We start from the raw sequence: 7582 nt of genomic DNA, 5'->3' as shown, positions 1-7582 counted from the left end.
TTTTTTTGAGCTTCCTTCCACCCACTTAGAGCTTTTAAAAAGAGAATAGGTTGTTAAAACAAAAAATAATATTCTGTGGGATTTATAATCTAGAGAGAAGTAAACCGTATGATAACAGCAGCACAAAGGCTTGGAGGAGAGAAACGAGGATACACTATGATCAGTTTTTCGTGCCATCTGCGAAGTGGTATAATCGGTTCTGCTTCTGTGACTGTGCTCTAACTCATACAGACTCCATGAAAAATATGGTGAGATTTGAATGGGATTACATTAAATCTACAGATTCGTTTCTGTCTCTCCTTTGACTTATATCTTCATTGAAGTCTTCTAATTAAGTATTATCACTTTTTCAAAGGAGTTATGCTTCTTTTGTTATTCCTAGTTACTTTATATTTTTATTGCTATTGATATGTTTTTTTTAAAATAGACTTTAATTTTTTTAGAGCAGTTTTAGGTTCACAGCAAAATTAAGCAAATTTTAAGCAGAGATTTCCCATATACCCCTGCTCCACTTATAAACATCAAAGTATATAAAAGTGCCAAAATAAAGCCATCTAAGATCCAACCACTATTGGGACTTACATTTTTGTATGAGTATCAAAAGAGAGATGGTAACTAAAAATTTTTTAAAAATTGGAATCATGGTCAATATAGTTGTCCAGTCCATCCCCTACCCCCAACCCATAGATCATGAACATTTCCTCGTGGACATATAAATTCTTCAGAATTGTTGTATTTAAATCCAACAATCCAGAACAGCAGCAGAGTTCACTGGGCAGGACCAATGTGACATCCAGGCTACTCAAGAGACTAATTCCCTTGGGGTAAGCAGGACTGGACAAGACAGCAGAACAGCAGAGAAGAAGGCTGTATTGTTTTTCAGTGGACATCGAGTCTCCCAGGCCCCACCCCACGGTGCTGTGAGAAACAGAGCTGTTCCTCAGAAGGAGGCTTTGTGCCTTTGTCTGTCTCTGGGTGTATGTGCTCACCCCTGAAAGTCCCAGACCTGGGGCAAAGACACAACTCCTCAGGTAAGTAAGAAGGAACGAGGAATATGATGAGAGGAGAAGAGTAAGGTGAAGTTGAGGGAAAAGAGAAGAAAGGACAAACCCAGGAAAGACAGCGATGTCTGCTATGTATGATCTTTATTTTCTAATTTGTTTGTTGTAAGAGAAGCAGATGGCATGAGAATCTTGGTAACACCCAATTGGGAGTCTGAAGACAGGGTGGGGGTGTGTGGTGCTTTGCTGGTTCTGACTTTGTTATGGAGTCTCACGTAAAAACTTGGTGAGTAAAAGTCATCTTTACTCCATGCAAATGAGAGGCAGCATGAGGTCATTGAGCAAAATGCCAATTAGTGATTTTCGTGTCCCATGTCCAACTCTGCATTCTTTCTAAGGGAACAATTTTATATTTTTCATTCATCAGCTCCACATTTTCATCTTACTATTTCACTTCAAATTCGGTTTGAATAAAATTAAACTCATTGCCCTGCCTCCACCACTTACCCAAGTTTATCTTCCCTGTTTTTTATTTTTATTATTTTTACTTTAAAAAAAAATAAACCATATATTAAGTACCTATAACATGGCTAGATGCTGTGCCAGGTACAGGCTAAGGCTAAGCCTCTCTGGGCTTAGGGGATTTACAGCTCAGGTGGTGGGGGCTTGGAAGGTGAGTGGGGAGACATCTTACAAGATAGTTCACAGAAGTGTAGTTATGCAATGGGACCGGAAACTATCCTTAAATTCCAAATGTAATCAACCAATTAACCCACTCCTCTCCATTTTTCAGTCAATATTTAGACTGAGCCCTGATCACTTTATGCCTGGATAACCACATGGCTTCTCTCATGGTGACTATGTTTTCCTGGTACCACTGCCAAACTAATCTCATATGCAGCTTTCAAAACATCAGTGACTCCTGAATCAAGTTTACACTCCTCCACTAGCTTTTCACTGTCTCTTGAATTCTGAACCATGTTCATGTATTACCTATCCAAAAAAATTTTTTAAAAGACTAGAGATTTTTGTTTAGCTCAGATATGGCTGTTCTAATTTGACGAAGGAAAAGTTTTATAATAGCAATATGATGGTGGAAGTAATTGTTTCGTGATCTGCTGCTCAGTTAGGCTAAATAGCAAATTTTTTTGTATTTATCCTAGGCTAGGATGCGAGGGAGGGTTGACCACTCTCTAGTCCAGGGCCAACTCTCACTGAGATGAAACATAGGTGCTAGGGTCATCCTTTCAGTAAGGCTGTGGGTGGGGCAGTCACCATGACTGACATGTTTGATATAACAGCACAAAGAAACTGTAAAATACTCCTTGGTTGATCTTCATGGCTACAGCTGCAGCATTTTAAAATTGTGAGATGAGGTTGATCCTTGACACTTTCTTACCTTACCTTTTTTTTCTCGTCAGGATTCTCTCCTGTATATATCCTCCATATATGTCAGCCAGTGTCCTCGGTAAGCTGTTAACTGGTAAGCTTTAAGGTATTAACCCTCTAAGGAGGTTCTGCGGTTTTATCAGAAATCCTAAAAATCAAAAACACTAAAAAGCCAAAAAAAAACCCCACTAATGTTATTGTGATCTTTCCGATGCTTATATCTTTACCATTGTACTATCTGACTAATTACTAAGGCTGATCCTGCCTCTCTTCTTACAAGGTCATTTACATAATATAAAAATTGAATCGTTTTATTTAATTTTTTCATACCTTGTCTCATTTCACAAAATATTTGAAGTGACTTATAATAAGCACATACCATAAAAAGATGAGCTACAAACAAGAAATTAAAAATCAGACCCAGAGAAATAAAAACTGGGGTAGGAAGTCATGTCCAGGCATAAACGTAAAACACAAGTGAACTGCGAGAGCTGAGTTCGGTCTAGGAATCCTGGAGAAAGTGAAAAGGGAGACACGATATGTCACTAGTTATTCCCTCCCTCTTCCCTCGTCACCCCCCAAAAGCCCACTATTTTCTTAAGGTAAATACAGAGCTTTTCCGAACACATGACCCTAGAAGAAATTTCTCACATAGAGCTGTAAGTTTTTATTATCACCACTGACTCCACCTACCTTTGCATAATAAAGGGCACAGATCCAAAAAGAAAATAAATTTTACCCGAATTAAAATGGAGCGAACGGTTAACTTGTGCATTAGGCAAACGACTTGGAGAGGGCTGTGTATTTGTTTACCAGTTTATATCTCAGTAGCAAATAGCTAGGGATTTAAGCATCCTCATTTGTGTGCTTCAGACATATCATGCAATCACCTGATACAGTTGCATCATTTTGGGGGGTTCATATGAAAAGAGCTGAAGTGAGGTTCACTTGAAAATTCTGTTTGCTGAACTTTGTGATTTATGTATTATTTTATAGTGTATTTAAGTTGTTCTCCACGTAATTAAATCCTTTTATTTAATGGGCCACTGGGGAAGTCATCATAGTTTCTAAGCGAAAGTTTTGTTCAGCTTGTTGTATTATTGACCTGCATGAAGAGAAAGTGTATTGATTAAAACTGTAATGGACATGAAGCTAGGAGGGTTAATTCAAGCAGTACACGACGGAATCCAGGTCTCATTCTATCTCGGGCCCTTTAAATGACCATATCACAAACTGTCTGAAACATGTTCGAATCTCACCAAAAACACTTCTGTCCGTGGGATTCTTCCAGACCACTTCTCGTTCCGGGCTTCCGTTACTTGCTGCGCTCTGTGACCCCGCTGGTTTGGCCCCTCTCTCCAGGCTTCGCTGCAGGTCTTCTTCCTTACTGACCTATTTGGACCCACTTCTGCAGCCGGGCCCTTGGCGCTGTTCCCTGGGGATGATCTGCTGTTCCGTCTTTGGCCCTGCGCCCTGAAGCTCTGTGGAGAGGGTGCTCCTGCCTTCTTCAGCTCCCGCCAGCCTGACCCGGCTTGTTCCAGCCTACCGTGCTGTGATCAGTGGTTATCTCCTTTGTGTGTTGACTGGAGTCAAAGAATAAGGAAATCTAACTGCTACTCAGAGTTCTTTGACAAAATGAAAAGGCTCAAGGGTATATTTATTCACTCATCATTCATTCATTCATTCATTCATTCACTCATTTGTTGTCCATTGTGTGCCAGGCACTGAGGACACTGAGGTAAAAATGAGACACTGTCTATCTTCGCAGAGTCGGATTAATGGCAAGGGAGGAAGTAATGTTCAGGCAGCTCTTTGTGTGTGTGATTTATTTATCGTTTAGTTACATAGTGGACATAGGTGACTGGACATTTCAGCAAGTGTGATATGACAAAGATGGCGTATGCTTAACCTCAGCTATTAACTGATCTAGCACGGTGTTTCTTGGGCTGGGTGATTTTGCCTCTCCCTCTTGCTCCAGAAACATTCAGCATCTGGAGACATTTCTGGATGTCAAAACTGGGATGTTGCTACATAGTGGTTAGATGTCTGGGATGCTGCTAAGCATCCTACAGTGAATTGGACAGCCCCCATAACAAAGAATTATTGAGTCTAAAATGTCAGCAGTACTGAGACTGAGAATCCCTGGCTAGTGTATGCGTTACTCTGTGTGTTTCTGAGAGAACAACTATCAGGAAAGCTTCTTTTAGCCTGGTATTTATTATTCTTTTTTAATTTTTATTTTTCAATTAGAGTTGACATTCGATATTATTTTATCCTGGTATTTATTATTTTAATTAATGGTCGACATTTATTGAGTGCTTATTGTATGTCAGGCATTACGGTAAACACTTTAAATGGATTATCTCATTTATTATTATTAGCTCTATTTTACAAGTGGAGAAACAGGTTTCGTGGGGTTAAGAAACTTGCCCAAGACCTCATTGCTAACAAGTGGCAGAGCAGTCAACGCGGGAAAGTCTGGCCCTTCACTCTTTGCCACCACAAACAGCATCTCTAACTCAGAGGCCAGGCCTTCCCTTCGGCTATGCCTTAATTCATTAGAAAATGCTTTAGTGACAGACAAGCTAGTTCAGCCCTCTGTTGGTTATGGGACTCTGCCAAAGCCTGAGGGGAAAGAGGGGTTGACATAACAGTATATAATTCAACCTAAGTTTGGGAAAAGAGAATTTAACATTACATTAAACATCCACCTCTTGTTTATGGTTAATTGTTCTCCCACATGGGTGTGAGTTGGCTCATTAATCTGACCCAATTAAACAGAATCAACCAAAACTATTAGTCACATCTACTTCAGCTATGATTGTGTTGACACAGCAAATGGCAACACTATAAATAGTGGGATAGAGCTAATAGGCTCTGATGCATTCAGCTCTCTTTCTTATCCGTCCACTTTTCTTTATCTTATAATTCTGCTTTACTAATAACTTTCTGGGCAGCTTTTGGTAAATTTTAGGATCAGACTGCACTTTTTGTCGCTTTGATACTTTCTGAAGGCAAAGCAGCAGTCCACTGTCATCCATACCTTTACTTGCATTACAAGGCCCAAACACTGAGACTGTAATTTGATCTAGTTCCTTAACCCTATAATCTAACTGATAGAAGGTAATCTAACACCATGTCTGACCATGTGATAGGGCAGAATTCTTCTCACCTGAGTACAACAGGCTCATGCCACCCAGAAGAATGAAAAGGTAACTCAGAATATGTGGGGTCCTTACAGCCCAAGCGGATACCCTTATGAAGAAGAGGAAGTATGGGCCCCACAAATCGCAGGTTAGTGTGAAGTGAGTGCGGTTTGGTCCCATTACATTTCTGAAATGGCTTGCTCTGAGATGTAGATATGCGTACCCATAGATTTGGCTGTTTTATTTTTGGGTCCCAGAGGTATGTGTGGGTACGGGCATTTTTAACATGCTCTAGGCCTTTTTACGAAGAGTAACTTTCCTAGATTCTCTATCTGTTTGGCTGACAGTGAAAATGCCCTTGTACTCAGGGCCAGTAACAGCTTCTGGTGGGTTAAATGTCAAGGATGTTGATTTTCTTTTTTTTTATTATGTCTATAGTATGAATTGTTATATAAAGAGGAGGTTGGCAGGTGACGATTTTTTTTGTGAAAATTGTAGCACCTTTTCTTCTGCTTGTTACCAAGACTGCAACATGCCATGCACAGTACTGACTACCTCAAACGGTTTCTCTCACTTCATCTGTGTAATAGCCCTTTTATTTATTTATTTCCATTTTACAGAGGAGAATGGTGAAGTTTATATTAAATAACACAAGTCAGATTAAATCATACAGCTAGTAAGAAAGCAGCTAGGCTGGGATTTAAATGCAGGTCAGCAGATTCCAAGATCGGTGTGATTAGCCACTTTTCTTGCACTGGAGACTCCTCTTGGGCTCAGTGTTGAGCTGATGGATTGTAGAGCACAGAGATAATGGGTAAAAAAGCAAAAGGATAGACTGGGGATAAAGAAGTGGAACTTTTTTCCAGGAGACTGACTGGATATCAATCTGTTTCCGATTTTTCTCAACCAGGTCCTGCTTCTGTATTTCACAATAGTTCTAAAAGTGGCGAACTGCTCTAAGAAAACTAATGTGACTTTCCAGATAGATAATACAATATTCCATGAATTCCATTTTTAAGGGCACACATTTTAAACATTTTCCTAGTGTTACAGATCTCAGACTTAATACAAATACAGTTTCCTACACTGACCTTTTCTCTTTTCCCAAGAGGCAAATAGAAGCTTAACTAAAAAGATGCTTAATTACTAGTAGTGAAGTCACTTGATCAGAGATGTAATATGTTGAGTTATAATTTCTATCCAAAATTCTGTACGTCTTTAGAAGGACGTTTCACAATAGTTAAGCTTTGAAGTCTTTGCACAAACCAAAAACTTTTAGGGGAGAATAGGAAATGTAGGTTCTTCTTGAATGCTTTCCATTGCTTTCTGACTTTCACCTGGTTTGATTCTCAGCTGTTACACCCACAAAATTTTCACCTAATTCATCTGCAAAAGATGGTTGTAGAGCTAGATGAATCTGATATTTATTTCACTGTAAAATATATTGGTACCTAATGTTTATTGAGCACTCAGCTCTCTGGTCCTGCGCTAAGATTAGGTATTTTATATTATATTATGTCATTTCATCTTTACAACCGCATGCGTAGGTACTAGTGTCATCCACATTTTACAGATGATAAAACTGAGGTGAAGAGAAGTTTGGAAACTAGCTGAAACCTCACAGATACTGACAGAGCTTAGACTTAATCATAGGTCTAATTTCCAAGTTAATATTTTCAATTTTTGCCTCAATGGTGTCTGGACTTCAGACAAATGTGGATGAAATGTACAAGAGTGGTTTTTTTTTTCTTTGCTGAAAATCAGAGTGCTCTATTTTTCAACCCCAACACAGACTTATAGCTTAAAAAAACTCCATAAGCCTCATTTATTGTAAATGGAAGATCACAAAATCAGGAGGCACAGGTTGTGTTGCGACACTCCAAATGCCTCAGCCTGGTGGTAGAAACTCACCTTTATTTTTCTAGTTTTATATCCCAGAACTTCCTTTCATGTTCCCTTTGTTCCAGCCACACTAGACTACTCATCATACTCCAAACAGGCTTCACCTTTTTATGTAACAAATTCGTCAAGGATTTAATACGTGCA

The sequence above is a fragment of the Pteropus vampyrus genome, unplaced genomic scaffold (genome assembly GCF_000151845.1).
Source record: "Pteropus vampyrus isolate Shadow unplaced genomic scaffold, Pvam_2.0 Scaffold6, whole genome shotgun sequence".
Classification (NCBI taxonomy): Eukaryota; Metazoa; Chordata; class Mammalia; order Chiroptera; family Pteropodidae; genus Pteropus; species Pteropus vampyrus.
Note: the sequence above shows the minus strand (reverse complement) of the source record.